We start from the raw sequence: 20,556 nt of genomic DNA, 5'->3' as shown, positions 1-20,556 counted from the left end.
GTGGTCAAACGATAATTTTTTTTATGCAATGCAAAGAAAAAGGCTGTTTGTCTCATCTGTCAAGAGGCAGTGGCGGTATTCAAAGAATACAATCTGCGACGACACTATGAATCCCGTCACAAAGACGAGTATGATAGCTTGCAAATTATTTATTTCACTAATAGTGTTATTTATTTCCTGACTTTTTTTTCTTTGAAGATCCCAGAAAGGGTTATTAATATTTGGTTATGTGTGGCTTTTGGAAAAACAATAAATGTTTACGCATAGGCACCCCTGTGATCGTCACACTTTTTCTGTTACAAACTGACTCCGGCCCCCATCAGAGAATGGAAAAGTTATGTGGCCCTCAGAGGAAAAAAGTTTGGGGACCCCTGATCTAGAGAAAGAAACTGTGGTATTGCATGATGATGTCAGGAGTGGCAGAGAAGCATGCGAGGGTGGTGCAGGACATGTTTGAGGACAACGAGACAGTGGTGCGGTGTACAGTTGGAGTGATGGATAGGTTCAAGGTGGGATTACATCAGGGATCAGCTCTGAGCCCCTTCTTGTTTGCATTGGTGATTGACAGGTTGACAGATGAGGTGAGGCAGGAGTCCCCGTGGACGACGTTGATATTGTAATCTGTGGTGAGAGTAGGGGGACAGGTGGAAGAGAGCCTGGAGGGGTGGAGGTTTGCACTGGAGAGAAGAGGAATGAAGGTTAGAAGGAGCGGGACAGAATACCTGTGTGTGAATGACGGTGAGACCGGGCGATATGGTGAAGATGCAAGGAGTAGAGGTAGTAGAGGAGTTTAAATACCTAGGGTCAAACATCCAAAGCAATGGACGGTGCACAAGAGAGGTCAAGAAGAGAGTGAAGGCAGGGCGGAGTGGGTGGAGACGAGTGTCACGATGTGTGACAGAAGGACAGCAGCAAAAGTGAAAGGGAAGGTCTACAAGACGGTAGAGAGACCTGCTATCATGTATGGACTGGAGACAATGGCACTGTCTAAAAGACAAGAGGCGGAGCAGGAGGTGGCAGAGATTTTTATTGGGAGTGAACAGAATGGACATAATTAGAAATTAGCATAGTTGATGGACAGCTCAGGTTGAACAGTTTATAGATAAAGTAAGAGGGGCACGGTTGACATGTTTTGGTCACGTACAGCAGAGGGATAGTGATTATATTGGACTGTTGAAGATGGACCTGTCGGGCAGGAGGAGAAGAGGAAGACCACAGACGAGGTTCATGGATGTTGTGAAGGAGGACATGAGGACAGTTGGTTAAACACAGGAGGACACAATGGAGAGGCAATAAATCAAGGCAATGGTTTTATTTTATGAAATTATTTGTGCTACTTGTCATCCTTCCCACTCCTCACCACCGCAGTTTACTCTCTGGGGTGAAATTATGCTTGACTGGGAATCACTGATTCATTTTTCTATTCCGCACAAATTATAGTATTTGCATCCGTTTCTGTTCCGTTTCCAGGCAGAAAGCAGCCTTATTTCATTTAAACCCTTCTCACTAATCTATCATCTGATGCATTTTGGATCATGTTCAACAGCCTCCCTCACAGTATTGATGGCCAAGCAGATTTACCTCTCACAGTGTCAGTTGAGGTGATGCATATTGAAAAGCTTAGCTCACTGTTAGAACTGGGGCTGCACCATTTGATCTCCTTATGTTCAGCAAAGCAGTCAACTCTGTGTTTTGTGATCTACAAAATAAATCCTATAAATGGAATATTCGCTCAGGGTGTCGAGTTATATTTTATTACGAAGTCAGTAATCCTATAAAGTGTGGATTTGCCTTTCTCTTATGAAGCTCAGTGTTCTGTTGGATCTTTATGGGCTTACGAGCTGTCAAACAGGCGCAAATGACAAAACAGCGACTAAACCAGGGCCCTGATTACTGATTGAAGGATTTGAAAGATAAACAGCTTTTCCTGTTGTCACGCCTCTCCACCAACCTTACTCTGTACTGTACCTCAGAGAATCAGCAGCAGATTCAACCCAATTCTCACCTTTCCCTTCCTGCTCTGTTGCAGAAATGTTTCCATTCTCCCTTGTGCTTTGTTGCACTTTCCTGTCATTGCAAATAATTATTGTGCAATGGTTGCTGCACAGCTAATAAACTAGAGCAGATTTTGAGCAGCGCCACCATACCATCCTTGAACGGGAGAACAAGGTCAGTGAAGATTTGTGAGCATCAGCATGTCTTTAAGAAGCCAGCGAGTCAAAGCTCTACTCTGTAGCATCTCTGACCACAACGCCTGCCTCATACCTGTCCACATTATGAAGCACCACACCAAAGTACATCAATATAATAAATCAAACATGAGCAACAAAACAGATGCAAAAAAAGTTGACAGTTTGGTTTGGTTGGGAAAATTATGAATTTGTGGGAAGCTTTCGTGATATTTTTGAGTGCTAGCACAGAGATACATCTGAATACAGTGTCAAAAATGAGATTAGGTTTTTATGAACCTAATGAAGTGATGCAAAGTCAATTCATCCCCGTCTTTATGCATTTAATGTAGTGAAATACAGTCAGATTAAATTATATATGCTGCAACAGCCTGGTCATTTTTTCAGTAAATCAACAAAAAGTAAATCTGTGAGGATGTAGATATGCTGCATTGTCCTCTACATGCAATTTCTTTAATGGAAATTCAAAGTTGACAACCGGGATCCATCATCAAAACAAATGCAATTTTTGCAGTGTATTTTAATATAAATATTTGCAGACCAGTCACCAGGGTCGTGCTATAGTGTAAGGGTAGGTCACACTTCAACCTTTAAAAGTTTTATTTTTTTCTTCTGGGAAATTTGTTCATTTAAAACTGCGTACATGTTAACCACATTTTCTGGATGTGTTCCAATACAGTGAATAACAAGCAACCATAATTATAATAATGAGGCCAGCTATGATGCATGGCTTGGAGACGGTGGCCCTGTCTACAAGACAGTAGGCAGAGCTGGAGGTGGCAGAGCTGAAGATGCTGAGATTCTCATTGGGAGTGAGCAAGATGGACAGGATTAGAAATGTGCATAATCGAGAGACAGCTCAGGTTGAACGGTTTGGAAATAAAGTAAGAGAGACAAGGTTGACATGGTCTGGTCACATGCAGAGAACAAGATGGAGACAGATGTTCCACTGTGGAAACCCCTAAGGGTAAAAGTAAATAATTATGCTGTATGGTCATTATAGCATTGCTAACTCAAGTCTAATGGTAGCCAAAGACTTTTGCACAGAACTAGTAGTAGTATTTTTTCTCTTTGGTCATAAGAAGTGACCACAACAGTGGATGTGGATTATGTGTCAATAACAGAAACACACTGAGTAACATAACATTCACTGAACACTGACCATTCAAGAAATCAAAACTTTGCTGCAAACGATTTCCAAAGTCACAAAGTCTAACGAAAGGGACGTGTTTCTACTCAAACCAATTAAAAAAAAGAACGAGGAAAAAATGCAAAACATATTAATATTTGATTTAAAGCCCACTGTGGTCAAACTTTAATAACTTCAACAACTGTGCAGCAGAAGGCTTAATGCCTGCTGCTGGAAGCGCCTTGTGTTAGTGGACTAGACCATGTTAACCTGAGGCTAAATGTGACCTTGGGCAACAACTCTCGGCAGGTGAATTTAGGTGTCTGTTGGTAAGGACCGATGGTGAGGCTGTGTCAGATGGTCTGAGATATAATGACAGGGACAGGCCAAACATGTCTGATCAAGCCTGAGGCTGCTACTTTACCGGACACTCCCACGGGGTTTGTTAAGGTCAGAGTATTTTTGGTTTAGAATTTTCTCGAAGAAAAATCCAACAATTACAGCTAAGTTAAAGATGCTCCAGTTAAATCCCGGAGTGATTTGAAGACAGTTACAGTACACAGCGAGCATAATTACAGATTAATGACCTGATTATAACGATCTGCATTTGTTGTGTTTTGTATCATTTGAAGCTTTCGCCAGATTGGAGGAGCATTATTGAGATAGGGAAAATTAAACAGAATGCAGCAGCAGACTGTAAATGAATATGAGTTCGTAAAGCTCTCATTTGTATTTTATGTTCGACTCTGATGGTCCTCTGGTTTTTGAAATGTGCACATCAGGTGGGGAACATCTGAATAGTTCATAAAGATAGACGCATTTATGAGTTTTATTGTTTAGACTGGAGAGATCTACAGTGGGCAGCCCAGTGCATGTGCAGCTCAAAGCACAGAATGGTACATGCCAAGAAGTCACAGCAATCCTGACTGTCCACTCAAGTTATTGAGTGGAACTTCTATACAGGACAAAAACCAATCTGCATATAATTGCACACCGCCGTCTTACAATGGTTACGCTTTGAATCCAAGGACCTGATTATCTGACTCACAGCAGCTGAAACAGTCAAATATAGGAAGGAAACGCTTTCATTGAAATTCAAATAAAAACCCCAGCTGCACAGTCGGAATCTACCAGAATGAAAGAAGGCTGTGGAATGTTTGCAGAGTTGCTGCTCCATGAGCTCACTTTCCAGCAAGCAGAATACAATGTAAGAAACTTATGTGTGAAGGATTTGACATCCAGACATGACAGATGCCACGGAGAGAGAAAGAGAATAAAAGATCACAGCAGCAAGTTGGTTTCTCAGCCCCGGCGTGCTTCATTCTTTACCATGTTTACTCAAATGAAGCCCTGGATCCATCAAGGAAAGATCTTATTTTACACACATTAAATATTAAGCGCTCACTCGCTCATGTAAAAGCATGACCTCCTGTCATGTGTGACACTTCTTATGAAATCAAATGTACATTTCTCACAAGCATGAGAGTAAGCAACACATTTTGCTCTCTAAAATTTTTCTTCACTTCTTGTCATCAACAGCTTTGTTGAAGTCTAAAGAGACGTCAGCAGCAAGATAGCAATCAGCCACCTCCGCACTACTTATACACAGTAATATGATGTTTTTTCAACTTAAAGTCAAGGATAATTTATAACTCTTAAAGACAGTGTGTCAGAATTTGAACAAAGCATAATTAACCTCATTAGCGTTCCTTTTCATCTGCTCCTTGACCAAAGTTTTCTACAGTCATAAGACTTTCCAAACATTTAACCCAAAGTTCTTGATTGCCAATCCAGTCATTTACAGACACTTTTAAAGCAGGGGCTTTAAGACTGGATGATTCAATGGGATTTGTGTTTTTCCAAAGTGATCCCAATCAGCGGTGGTACAACAAAGAAGCTCCAACTCTATCTAACTATCACAGCAGGGCCAAACACAATGAAAGTTTAGTTTTAAATTGTACCTAATAATTCAGAACACTAATGTGGAAGTTCTGCCACCCCTGTGAACTCTGGCCCTCCCCACTCTCACCTATACACGTTTACTCAGAGCACAAGAGAGAAAATCAAAACAGAGAAGCGGTGCAGTCTTGTATCATTGCTGGTCCAGACTGCATTCAGTAAACATGGAGCTCAGCGGTGAAGGAAATTGCTGCAGCTTTTGTTGGCACATGTAGGCACATAGTCGGGTAGTTGTTTAGGGAGGAGGGATGGGACTTTTTTTTTTTTGACAAAACAACCGACAATCAACATGTGCGCACCTCCATAAAAAACAAAAGTCGAAATGTCACAAACACCTAAAGTTCACGACCAACAAGGATAAGGAAGCTGTGCATGAAAAGGTGAGTCTGCTGTCCAGGCTCGCTGCAGTATCAGATGAGGAGGATGAGTCACTGGCTCGTTTTTGTGAATGGAATAGGTGAGGGCGGGTCGGTAAGGTAACTATGGAGTTGGGTCTGTAAGGTAACTATGGTGTTGCTGCTGCTGGAAAAAGGCCAACAATTCGACAAAAAAATTGACAATCGACTCTCAAAATGTCATGTCATTCCCTTCCCTACAGGGAGCGATTGATTTGTGTTCTAGCAAGATTTTTTTGGCTCTTTTTTTCTTATAAAACATATTTTAAATACTGGACAATCATGTTCATGAGAGACCAAAATCACGATCGTACTTAAACTACTATTGTAAGGTCCTACTGAACATGTAGTAAAATCTCACATTACTAACACTGTGTAGCTGTTGTGCTTCCACCTTGCCTCCAGCAGACATGACAAAAAATGCATCACTGTCTGCAGCACGGGACAAGAAAAACAAAGCTCTGCTGCACTGGGAAACACAGAGAGTCATGTGGAGCCGATAGGCTTATTCAACATTGTGTGAACTCATTTGACAATGATTTGAGTGTAGTAGAAAAATGTGTTTATATTCAAAAGTTACGCACTACTGCTTTAAGTAAGCGAAACCTCAAATGTGCATGCAATGCATGAGGCAATTTAGGAAATGCCCTTAAAATAATAAAATAAATACAAGTTGAGTAGAGTAAAATGTTAAAATAAAGCCAGATATTTAGTGTGTGAGATTTGCTATTTATGGAGCATTTAGTTATGGAGCAATTATTTTGACCAAACAATTAAAATAATTGATAAGATTTGGTGAATGTTCCAATTAGACTCCCAGTTTAGTGTATTCATTTATTTATGCATGCTTTATTTTGGTTTGAAGCAGCACTGTGTGAGCCAAGCATTCCAAAGAGTGTCAGATGTGATGTAAACACATGGCATAGTTGAGCTACTGTACATTAAATGACACCTCATTAACTTAGACTAACTAACAACAGTGTCAGGCACTGTGATTACATGTGATTATTTAATTTGAAAAACATGTACTTACACAAAGGTACTGAAAATAAATAGGAGCTGGATCATGAGTGAGCTGAACTGAGTAAGAAGAGAAACTAAGCTCCAGTAAATAAAAGTTCTGAGATAGTATTATCTGAGACTGTATTTAGCAGTGGGAAGTGTTTACTGTCCAGTTATGTTCATAATAGCCCACCCACAAGTGTCCTGACTCAAAGCAGATAATGTAGGTGTCTAAATTATGTGGTGAGCGACGGTGGTCAGCGAGGTGGCTGACCTGCATTGATGTACTCCAGGCCAGACACAGCTGCGTAAATATTGAGCCAGGCCAAGCTGATGCATGGCCATTAGCCATCTCTGTGGCTGTTTGCTTTGGCATCAGGCTGCTTGAACAGTGGCTCTATTTTCTAACCTCATGCCTCCATAATTCTCTGTTATTCTCTTGTCACCACACTGCCGAGCATCTTGGGTACTCTGTTGTTCGCATGGCAGACAGTATTTCTGTCTCTTTTCATACTTGCACAGCACGACTCTCCTATTTGATTTTGTAGCACCTTTCTGCATACATTTGCATATCAATTCCAAACCATGTCTATGTAACTGCTTCATCATTTACAATACACATTAATACCACTTGGGCTGTGCAAAGTCAAGAATGAGGACATAGAAAATGTACCAATTCATGCATTAATTTGCTTAATGAATGACATTATCATAACTGGTAATGATTAATATAATTATGGAAAACAGTAGGAAGCTGAAGAGGCTCGCTCTTCTTTATTGTTTTAGGCTGTGATGTGAAATGAGAAAGGACTTAAAGGGCAGCTTTTCATGAATATTGCAAGTTTCTACAACAGACGACTTGGGTTTTTCCCTCACATAATTAGGCCAAATGAGTGCACTAGGCGCTGCAACTGGTAGAGCTAAGTAACTGTGTGGTAGCAGAAGTGGGGGAATGCATTCATCCCCATCACACTCTTTTGCAACACGTTTAATTTCCAGCCTGTGATTTGACCAGTTGGCTCGGTGCATCCTCTTACACCCAGCCAGGGAGCATTCATTAATGGTCTCTGGATATCTGCAGACGCATGATGAAATGCCATTATCAGCACTGCAAAGCAATTTGTATTGCACCAGAAGCAACAGCAATGGCTTTTATAGATGTTTGTTGCATAAAGCCAAGAGTGACAGGAAAACAACACAGACAAGCCCATTTTACTCCCCAGTCTGTCAACGATGTGTCATGCTCTATCCTCTGCAGTGTTGTCATGGCAAATGACGACTCTAACATCTGAAGTGATGCTGTGCCTGGAATGGCAGACTATGGGCACAGAGTCAGACTGTTGGGTAAAAATCTCTTGATACACCCGTTATTTTGGAGGCTCAGGACCAATTTACAATATGAGAGTTCAGCAGACAATGACCTAAGCCTAACAAAAGACAAACAAAATGGTGAAACAATCCAGTCTGAATACTAAATTCTTTTTTAGTGGTAGTGGTTTAGTTCATCTGTCCCCAACCTTTTTTGCTCCACAGACCGGTTTAATGTCAGGAAATATTTTCACGGACCGGCCCCCTAACGATGTCTGGTCGCTATGGTAACGCTTAAACGTGCCTTCAAAATAAGATACACAAAACAGCTGTAAACGTTTCATTAATGTTGATATATTTGTTTCAATCGCTGAATGAAGCCTGTCATATTTGGAACAAGAGTCAGGACCTTAAATTGCTTGCACAAAACTATTGATCAGCACTCAGGATTTGTTTGTTGTTCATCAAAATCAGTATGCGTCGAGAGCGCAGGCGGGAGAGAGAGAGTAACGAGTGCGAGTGGGTGAGGTCTGCGGTCTTGGCCATTAGTTCATTTACTTATTTTTGTGTAGGTGTGTAGGCTGAATACATCGCACAAGTTAGCGAGTTTTGCGACTCACTCCGTCACTGAAATGTGCTGCCAGCGGTGACTTCTTTTCTGAGAGAAATCGCTGCAGCGGCTCTCGCTGTAAACACTCTGGCCATCGATCTCCCTCGGGAGGCGTCAAGAGTGAGTCAGACAGATGTAACGGAGGGAATCCGGTCATTTTTCAAAATAAAACATTGTTCAGAACCCGATAATAAACAAAACGGAAATGTAAGTTATTTCTTCTTACCGGATACCGGACCGATACCGGTCCGTGTCCCGGTGGTTGGTGACCGCTGGTTTAGTTGCTTCGACTCATACCATCTCATTACTCCTAATTACTTATAACCTTAAAGGCTTTACCAGCAAGTGATTTGCATTTTGGGTGAAAAATCAGACCAGCATGCTTTGGTGTCAAAATGCACATGCAGATAAACATGTCTATAAATTAAGAAAACGACTTGCTGCATATAATTTGAAGGAGGCATTAATTACATATATAAACATATTGCTTTGACACCAGAAGAATGTGATGTCAAGATTAGGAGTGGACAATATAATGCTAAAATAATAATACAACATTTAAGGGAAACAATATTCATTATGGTACGTCAAAATACAAATATAATTGAATATATTTTAAATAGAAATGGTTCTCTGTTAATGCCAGTTGGTAACATACATAATTAATACTATATATCTTAATTGTATCTCTTCATTATCCTGTGCACATGGTGCCATGCTTCGAGTGGAACTGTGGTCTGAGTGGTACAGTTTATATGGATGATGGGTCATGATGATGGGTCTACAGCTTCTTTTACTTTTATGCCAAACCTTACCCATTTCATTGTTATAGAGCCAGGAGGAAGATTTCCCCTCTGACAGCTCAGACTGGTCAAAATGATGTTTTTATTAAAACAATGTCCCCATAACAGAGCTGTTCAGCAAAGCAGTCTTAGCAGAGCTGCAGGTGATCCAGGCAGAGCTAGGCTTCTCTTCCCTCAGCAGCAGAGCTCGGTTACCTGGTACAAGTTCTGTAGCCGCTGGATAAGTGTCGCTCAGTACGGTGACATGCACAGTTTAATCGAGCTAAGGCCGTAAGTCTGTGTAAGACAGGCAACTGAACAACTTGCAGAGTCTGAGCATACAGGCAGAGGAGAAAATCGATTTATTGGCTGTGTACGTCTGACTCCGCCTCCGTAGGTGGCGCTGTATCTCTCTATAAGATAGAAAAAACAAACAACAAATGGCGAGATGGACGGTGAGATGGATGGTGCTGTGGTTCTGTATGTTTTGTACCTGCTGAACATGTTAATGATGATATAACTTAGATCGAGCATGGCTCCTGTTGTTGCTGTGTTGTCCAAAGAAAGATGCCGCCGTATGATTTCCAGCAACAGTACTGCGGTTTTTACATCATCTAATTCTACTTTGGGTTCAAAGACCAGGGAGGACATTTTGTTGCATGCACAGAACGCCAAGTCCAAGCCCAGTCCGACTAAGCATACATGCAGTAGTAATCAGACTATGAATCACATTATCCAGGTATGTTAGTCTGACTAAGTTTACATGCAGTAGTAATCAGACTATGAATCACATTACCCAGGTATGTTAGTCCAACTAAGCTTACATGCAGTAGTAATCAGACTATGAATCACATTATCCAGGTATGTTAGTCCGACTAAGCTTACATGCAGTAGTAATCAGACTATGAATCACATTATCCAGGTATGTTAGTCCGACTAAGCTTACATGCAGTAGTAATCAGACTATGAATCACATTATCCAGGTATGTTAGGCTAGCTTTACACAACAACGATCTGAACACAAACTGCAAAAGTGGCGTTGCTTTTATTTCGCGTTTAGACAAGCTTCTTTGGGTGGAAATCTGCATGCGCACGGTGACACAAAAGTGTGTGAAATTTGATGTAATATGCATGCGTTAAAATGTCCTTTTATTTCTCTCTAGTAGCTTGAAGTTAGGGAGCCCCCGAAGTGACATGAGAAAAAAAAAAAAAAAGACAAAGTCGAGATCTCGAGTTTCTCGAAATCTTGACTTTGTAAGGACTTTGAAAGTTTATTTTGACTGGCAGCCGTTCAAACATTTTCAATTGCACCATGTTCAGGGCTTCTTTGGTTCAGCACAGTGGACAGTGGTGAGAGTGAGAGAGCTGCTCCTCATTAGCAAGAAGCAGTTTGCTTATGAAAAGAAATGAATCTGTTTATGTTTAAACACAAAGTAATTTTGTGAACTGAAAAGGAATGACAATGCTGCTTGCTTGCGTGCGAGGGTCCTCCGTTGTGGCAGCGGAGCAGATAAACACACTAGTAAACTTGTAAAAAGTTTCCTGTTAAACTGTTTAACACTCTTACCACTGTCCACGGTGCTGAACCAAAGAAGCCCTGAACATGGTGCAATTGAAAATGTTTGAGCGGCTGCCACTCAAAAGAAACCTACAAAGTCGTTTCAAAGTCGAGATTTAGAGTTTCCAAAAAATTTATGAAAAAAAAAATATATTTAAAAAAAAAAAAATTCAACTTTCTTTTTTTTTTTTTGGAAACTCGAGATCTCGACTTTGAATCTCGAGATCTTGAGTTTCAAATTCGAGATCCCAAGTTTCAAAGTCGAGATCTCGAGTACGGGAGGATAGCCAGCGTGAGCAGCTCAGAACACCGTTTTTAAGATTTCCACTCTGGAGGGTGGGTTAATTTTTTTGTGTTTTTAAGCCTTAGTCTAGACTAGCTTGAATTTAGTCAGACTAACATGTTTACATGAAATTTGGAAAATCAATTTATTGTCCCAGTCCAAATAAAACATTTAACATGCATGTAAACACACTGCGTGTGTTTCGACAGTCTGGTTTTAGTGTTGGGGTTGATGCTTCTCCAGCTTTAGTTCTGGGAAACCTTTAATGCATATGAAGCACCAAATTCACAGTTTCCTCATGTTACTCTACCTTTGTCTGCTTCAGTCAGAAGGAGAGCAGAAGAAGAAAGTGAAGAGGGATGAGAGAAAGCATTCTAAAAAGACAGGGAAAAAAACAAAGTATTGAACAGCCAATAGGGGGCGACTTCATAGGTTGCCAAGTTCCAATTTAGAGTAAAATAGAGCATGGCATATATGAATGGACACCGATGTGATTGACAGCTTGTATCATCCAATAGGAGCTGGGTGCAGGTGATGTCTGTAAATTACCATTTGCAAAACTTCAACATGGCACGAGTCGAATCGTGAATCGTAAGACTTCAAAGTTCAGATTCTTATGAGATTTTCAGAGATTTTTTTTTTTTTATCCCAAACATTGCATACCATATTATCATCAATGATATATGACACAGACCTATGTCAGATTCCTTCACATATTTAATTTCTGTCTTGACTGGGGCTCCATGGATGATGGATAATTATTTAAAAAGTAAAGAACCTTAGCCCTGATAAAATACACTGCAGTCATGAAAAGCTCCGGGTCTGAACTGTACATATAGGTCTCCAAACCTAATACAATATTTATCACACAAGGCTCATCCATGCCTTTGATAAAGCATGAGATGTGTTACTTCAGTTTCCTAATGACCTCGGTGGAAAATTGCAACTATGATGAATTCTGACAGGATGCCTCACAGCTCCCAAATGTCAAATTTAATTTTGACAGGTCGGCTGTTGTGTGGGAAATTACCCGTCTACATACTTGGACAATAAAATAACTCTGGAAAAAACGACACATGTACACAACGACTATTATATAAATGATTAAAGACAGAAAATATACTCAAAAAATGTGAATCAACACAGTCAACATGTCCTGCCAAAGTGCTTTCACTTGGGTTCTGGACTATTATCAGTAAACAGTCAAACACACCATCTGAACTTTTCATGAATGAAGCCAATTGTAATCCAAGGTCTACTGGTTTTTAAATGTCATAAAGAAAAATGAGTGCAGGTTCTGTGAAAGGCCATCTGTTTGATGGTTCCGTTCTGGACAACGACGTAATTTGCATGAGCTGCTAACTGAACTGTAATGAAAGTGATTCCTCATGCACGACATTGTCTTATAAAATTTGACAGACTCACAGATTAGATTATAATCATGTTCCCCGAGTTAAAAAGGTGCAGGCACATCATCTACAAACTACAACATTCTGTAATTTGCAGGAAGAACTACCTAATGATCCACTTTACTGAGGGTGAAACTGATATCCACTGATGCATTAACATATGCTGGTTTTCTATATGGGTTATGTTGGGACAAATAAAGCTTGGAGGTAAATGACAACTCTAATCCTTTTCACATTACTGTACATCTGGAAAGTCAAGGACTTTTCTTTTTTTTACTTTCTACTGAGGTTTGGGGATGGAAGCAACACTTCCCCCCAACAGAACATGTAAAACAGAAAAATCATTCAAACTCCTCTATGACTGTGGCCAGCATGACACAATTTCACTGGAGTAATTTATGCTGGAGATGTTGCTGCACTAACGTTGCTGCACAACAACCTGCTTACACTGGGGTATTATTATTAATGTATGTGTGGTCCTATTCATATTGCTCTTGTGCAGAATAAGATCATATCTGTGAAAATGTAATATTCATCACTTTAATGAGTTAAAAGTCTAGAGTGTATCCCAGAAAAACTTAGGAATTCATTTAGAAATTAACCACAGGTTGTAAATCTTTCTCTCCAGATTCAAGATTTTGGAAATGCTTCGTCAGCCTGGCTGGTGAAAAGGCTTTATTTGAATAATCCTCACATATATGGCTATATACTGTCAACATTTGAGTTGGGACACAAGCAGCAAATATTTGCTAAATGGCTGATTAGGGGAACTGTTGCAGTGCGTGTGCACATCTGTAGATCTGCCTTTATTCAGTTGCTTGATACTCTAACTCCTGGATATTTATGCATTTTTATCACACACATTTTGGCTGAAGAGTCCATCCTCATTCACCTTCAGCCATCACAATGTTAAAGTCACTGTAATGTTATCACATCTGAGCTCTGGTCTATTCACCGGCTTTGAACCGTCTTTGTGTAAAACCCTCTGCAGATTTCCCCTTTGTTATAACATCCACTAATGTCACAAACTGATTAGGAATTATTAACTTGCAAATTAGGTCTTTTGTTCCAACCTTATCTGGAATCAGCTTTGTTCATCTTAAACACCCTTTGTCTACAAACCACAAAAACACTACTGTCAGTGATGTCGCTAAATTGTCCACTTCATGCTTCAAGTATGTCTGTGTATGAAGGAAAGAAAAAAAAACACACACACTAAGAACAAAGTGCCACTTCTGTCATTCTTTCATCTTTGCATCTTCGACTGCACTGGATTACCATAGTACACAAAGACAATCAAAGCAGACATGATTCAAGTCCATTTTGCTCATATTTCCAGAACACTGACTAGTACTTTTATTTATATACAAATTAAAACACAAAGCATTTCCTCACTGGGTTCATCATACTGAAAGTAAAAGAACTCTTGTTTTTAATGAAGTTGACATGCAGTTCTTTGCCATGATAATAATTATAGCGATACAGTCGGGGGAATAAAAAGCAATATAGGTTTGTATGCAGCAGCCTTATGCTAATATGGTATGCATCTCATATCACTAGGTAGATTAATGACCCCCTTGGAACTTTTATTGATAAAATACTTGTAAAATATTAGCTATACTGTACCATATGCTAAACCTCAGTTTAGGTACTATATTGTTTAGAAGTGCCTGTACACAGAATGTTTTCTCTTGTATAGCCTTTTATTACTATGCAAGCATCAACACGGTTTCACGTTGATGCAGGTTTCATAGTATAAATTGTATTAAAACAGGTGACGCAAGTTGTGATTTCTTACACATTTGTTATGTTTACAATGGTTACTGCGATCGTGTTTGCAATTCTTTTCCATGCAATGTTGGAACACAAGCAGCTACTGTTTACTGGATGACTGATTTTTAGGTTCCGTGTCGTTCAGCACTTCTGAAGTTGGCAGCTCTCTGCTCTCTGCTGGAGAGCTGTGTTATAGTGCGGATGACGCAACACACCAAAACAGCACGTAAACAGAGTTTGCGGCGTACAAATGAGAATTCATTTTGTGAATATACTGGCTGCACCACTGTTATCAGTGAAGCCAGTATTTCACTTTAACTTGTTTCCTCAATCTGGGATGACATAACGGTTTTATTTTATGTGTAATGATAATACATTTCTCACATATAGCACCAAACTATAAATGTGAAGAACAATAAAACACTGTAAATAGCTTAAAAACTATATATATATATATATATATATAAATAAATAACTTAGTTAAAAAAAAAAAACATTACACTGTAATATAAAATAACCCACATTATAAAACAATATAAATATATAGAACAATAAAATACATACAAAAAATGCATTATGGGGCTGGTCACTGCACATTTCAGTAAAAACAGCCCTCAGACTCAGAGTGTCGGGGGCCCCCTATCAGCTCAGGGCCCCAAGCAGTTGCCCGCCTTGCCTGTTCACAAGCTGCGCCTCTGGGTGTTATACTCTGTCTGTTAAAGACCTGAATAATTAAAGCAGAAGAAAACCATAGCATATCACTAAGTAAAGGCCAGAACATGGTGGCTGTCACTTACAATCATCCAAATGGATGCAAATGATCACAACTGGGCTTGTAGTTAGAAGGGCAACATACTTGTTTGTCTTAATCTCAGCCAATCTAGACGAGTAAATTCCTTGGACACCGCTCTTCAGCATGATTTCCGTCTATTTAGCCCAAGTGGCTGCGCACCAAGTGTAATCCGTGCAGTCGTCTCTGGTTTGTTTGTTTGTTTGTTTGTTTGTCAGGGGGAAGACATGGCATGAAAACAGCCACATCACACAATGAAGACCTATTTTTTCGCACACGCTTCCTCAGATAACGACACAGCTTCTCCGAGCGGTCTGCTCCACATCTTCGGGAGGCCTCGCCACAATTCAGATAAGAATATTCAGCACAAGAAGCTAATGTTTGTACAGCAAAGCTCTTCTTATTTATGAGGTATTTCTCATGAACAGCGATATCATACACTGGCAGTTTAATGCAGCCCCAGAAGGGGACACTCAGCTAATATTCAATTTCGCAAAAAATATAGATAACGTGACAAAAGACATCACATTGACATTGTAATTGTGCACCATGCTAAAGATTAGAGTGGCGAGTGGATGTTATTACAGGACCAATTTTTTCAACATGTTTTAAATAACAATTTCTTGCATCTAATGTTTATATAACGTAATTATTAATCAAGATGTGGCAGCTAATTCACTTCTTGGGACTCCTGTACAGTGTTGAAGTGGTAACAGGACGGTCAGAGTCAAAGAGCAACCAAACCTGAGGCAGCCACAACTATTTACGCAACATTGATCATAATAAGTATGGTGTGGTTGCTGTCAGTGCTGATGGATTAATTCAGTGGCCATGGTCACAGATTGCCCGAGGGGCTACAGGGCTACCGCTGTTTCAATGAGACCTTGTTGCATGCATGCATGCTGACGTGACTCATTTGTTGCTTCAGGCAGTAGGTCTGCCACACGGGTTGAGAAGTGGCATGACATGGCAGGGATGAAAGTAGGGAAGAAAATCTGTATTTCATCTGTGCCTTTATGATGAGCAGAGTTGGGCTGACAAATACATCAAACGGAAAGACTATAAACCACCATGGCAACAACATTTCAACCAAAGATTTAATCAGATTTTTACCTTTTACTAATGCCAGACAGCATGTAAAATCTCATTTGAGATCGAGTATAACTCTAGAAAGGGTGTTGTCTGCACGCAATTGGATAGAACTACAACAAATCAGACCAATAGATAGAGATATTTTATTGTCATTGCAAGTATATTAGGGCTGTCAAAGTTAACGCATTTATCGTAGCAATTTATACAGTCGAGATTAACACGATAAACTAATTTAACAGTTCATGCAAGTTTTTTCCTCTGGTGTGCGCTGGCCTCTGACATGAAAGCCGGGAATTATCCTATCAAAGCAGTCACTTGGCTGCAGTCAGTCAGATATCAATCAATCAATCAATCTTTATTTGTATAGCCCACAGTTTACGAAACAAAGTTTGCCTCACGGGACTTCACAGGGTTGGTAACATCCTCTGTCCTTAGACCTTCGAACAGGGTAAGGAAAAACTACCAGGGGAAAAAGGGTAGAAACCTTAGGGAGAACCACAGGTGAGGGATCCACTCCCTGGACGGACAGACGTGCAGTAGATGTTACCCAAAACATACAATACACAATTACAATTACAAAAGAATAGGAAGTAAAAAGTCTATATAGATAGACATGAGAGACACGAGAGAAAGATATGAGAGACAGTAGCTGAAGATGGAAAGAAGTGAAAGATTGTTGGGTGGGAGGTGTAATGTTAAGAAGCTGACCGACGGAACCATCGATAAAACAAAAGTTACCTGGGTGTCACGGCACAATTTATTGACAATGACTGGTAGTTGCAACCCTTTGCCTTGACTGTCGACTAATTGCCGAGACCTGCGCAGAGGAAATCCAAAGTAAGTGGCAAATGAACCATTCTAGGCACCGATAGTGCCCGTAATATGCTGGCAACTGCCCAACGACTTCCATTTGGACACCAACGCTGCGTGGCTGACTGTGCCCTCGCCCTCTCTCTCTCTGACAGGATGGCAGTCATCCATGTTTATTTTTATTCTTACTTTATTCTAAGATGACCTGGTTGGCACTTTATAGGGCTGAGTCTATTTGAAATCCCATTCACACGTTCTATGTCTATGTGTAGTTCTGTGTTTAAAAATAAAGATGTAACTAAACAATGGTGTCTGAAATGCACACTGTCTGATTACTCATTAACATATTATAAGAAAAGTAAACTTTTAATCTCGATTAACCATTAATTAGTTAATTCCTTTAATATATTAACAGCCCTAAGGAATATACAGCAATGTAAAATGCAGGTGCACACTTATAAATTAGTAAAATAAATAAAATATGTAATAAATATATCCATTCACATGATCCCATGCATTTAACACCACAAGCATTATTTTTGAATCAGTGCCGACGTATGCATTTGAGGGAGGTAATAAGTTAAAATATCATTTCACTTTAAAATAACAATAGAATAACACTGCAATAAAAAAGTCAAAGGAAACATAAAGGTGTTGTATTGAGTCATATTGGGAGGTTTTTGAGTTAATTGTTCAGTGGGATTATGGCTCTGGGGTAAAAACGGTTCTGGAATCTGTGATGCATGTCTTGATGGATGTGTATCAATGATACAGATGGCGTATGCAGAGCAACAGGAAATGTGTCAACAAACGCATTATATTGAAGTTTTCTCGCAGCGACGGCTATCTAGTGATAGCGTCTAACGACTTTTGCCCGGGGAGCAAGTTGCTTCGATTGGAACCAAGAGCCGAATGAAAAGACAGCTGCTCTTCGGTGGCCACCATGTTGAATGTTTACAAAAGCTGCTCGACGCCACCTCTCTGTCGTCATCCTGTTCAGCTTGCCTCCAGTGCACCAGGGGAAACAAACCCGTTTGTGATTGGTTCCCTCTTGTAGGAGAACTCTGAAGTTGGCCAAAACGGTGTCCTCCTTGCCAGATGTGTCTGCAGAGCGAAATCAAATGGCTGGCAGACTCGGCTGGGATCACCCAGGTTAGCTTTTTACAGGATGATTATTTAGTATGCTTCATAAGCAGCACATCCTTTAGTGGATTAGTGGACACTGCCATAGCACTGACACTTTAGAACTTATTACGTGGCAGAAAACATTCATTTATGGATGATTACTGGTTATTAGGTTTTTCTGAGAGACAATTCAAAAACACTAGGACCACAGGTTGTTTTGGGCCGAGACTGATTGGAGCTAAAAGTGGCATTAAAAACTAATAAATATGAAAATGAAGTGTCTAATTTTGCTTGTACCATGACACTCATTACCTGTCTGATTATTGGCTGGAAAATATTAAAGATCAACCAGGCAACACAATAGTCTCTGGAGTGGTTCCCTGTTAAATGTGTTTATCACTGGGCCAGTGAACACTTACATTTGTGTTTGGAACAATAACACTCATTAAAATTCAAATTTAAGACCTATTCAAGATCCAAACAAAGAAACACACACACAAACGTGCAGCGTATTCCATTTTTATGGAATGGTTGAAGGTAAACGATCAGAAATTCAGGAAATGTTGCCTCGACGATGCATGTCATTATTCAAATGAACGTATTGTATGCACAACCCACAACACTTTGACCCTCAGAGCAGTGGTCTATGAAACATGTAAAAGAAACAGTTGGCAGAACAGATGCCGCACTTGAATCATTACGTCCAAATAACCAATCTGTAATCCACCTGGAGCGGGTGATGGCTGTGGCAACAACTGCTGCTTTGAGACCATTTTTTTTTGTATCCAGTATAGAGTCCGTGCTTTCTTGATAAACTAGAACTTTCTTTCAAGAATTTTTCTTCTCATTTCTTCTGTTCACAATGAGTGAAAGAGGGAGAACACATACTCCGAGTTACTCAGAGTGGCTTCTCTTTGAGACAAAATAATAATAATAAAAAAAAAAAAACAATGTCAGTGATGTGACCGAGACCAACATGTGATGATGTGGACAGGTACCTGGAAAATTCAATGGGTTCCCAATACAATGTCTATTTAATTGTGTTTCTTCAGCAGTGGCCGCAGTACTGGAAAATCTTGGCCATAAAAGCCCAAATCTGTAGACTTACGATACAATTTTTATGCCACTTAGTCATATACACTGATCTGATTTAACCACAGTGAAATGTACGTAGAGCGGGGAAAAGAAAACGAGGTGAGTCCCTGGGAGTAGTGAGTCTAATGCTATACCTTTCAAGTTCCTAACATCACTGTAATGCACCTGGCCACTTGTGTGTACAAGCACGGAGGCATAATTACACTATTTTATGCATAACCAATCACATCATCCCAAGACTGTGACCTAGACTTTCCTTAGGGTATAATGCTGATTGACAATGAAGCAATCACGTTAACAGATAAGCGAACAGCAACATAAACATTTTAATAAGTGGGAGGCATAGAGGACACTGCAGTAACGGTTCAATATTCCCACATTGCTGCACCACAGTGGACTAAACCTTGCTTCCCATAATAATCATATGTGTGGGACTGAAAACTTTCTACAGTAGTTTGACCAAGTTGCTGGAGGCCTGCAGGTTTATACAGATGCAAACTGTCTTACCATGAATAATGTAAGGCATGTTGTGTGCTCCAGAGTTTGATGCCTGACATACGGTGTATCTGGGCCGACTATTCCACCACCACTTACGTGTAGGGTACTTGCCTGAGCAGCAACAACACTCGAAATTCTGAGATACTTACTTTGCATTTCGGTGTAAACAGTTCACTAAATGAGGGATATTTTTTTAATCTGCCATGTCATCATATTATCACGAAAAAACCTAAGAGAGGGTTCACTAAGAACTGATTCACTGGCATAGCAACATATGAATTTACAGTATACATGATTCAGAGATGGATGTAAATACATATGAACCTCTTTGCTAAGTCAACAACAGAGAAAAGCTTTCCCAAATAAGCAGGAGGGTCAGATGCAGAAAGAAGCTGCAGCAGGTAATGATATTTATCAAGATAAGATGAATAATGGTGAGACTTATGCGATTTTAAAGATTAGTGTGCAGACTGAAATGAAATATGAGCTAAACTTCCCTTATCTGACTATTTGAGCTGCATCAGGAATATTTGTTCACACAGAAGGTGAAGAGTGTGCCTTGGAAGAATTGTTCTCTTTGACTTTTTATCAAACAGACCGTGTGCATGTGTTGTGTTGGAGGTTGGCACACCGTGGCTTCTATATGGTAATCACTGACCTATCGCACATGTGGTCCATATACTATAGACTGTAAAACTGTACTGTGCAACTTTTAAACAGCAAATCTCTGGTACATTCAACCCGTTGTC

Source organism: Microchirus variegatus, assembly GCF_963457635.1.
Source record: "Microchirus variegatus genome assembly, chromosome: 6".
Lineage (NCBI taxonomy): Eukaryota > Metazoa > Chordata > Actinopteri > Pleuronectiformes > Soleidae > Microchirus > Microchirus variegatus.
Note: the sequence above shows the minus strand (reverse complement) of the source record.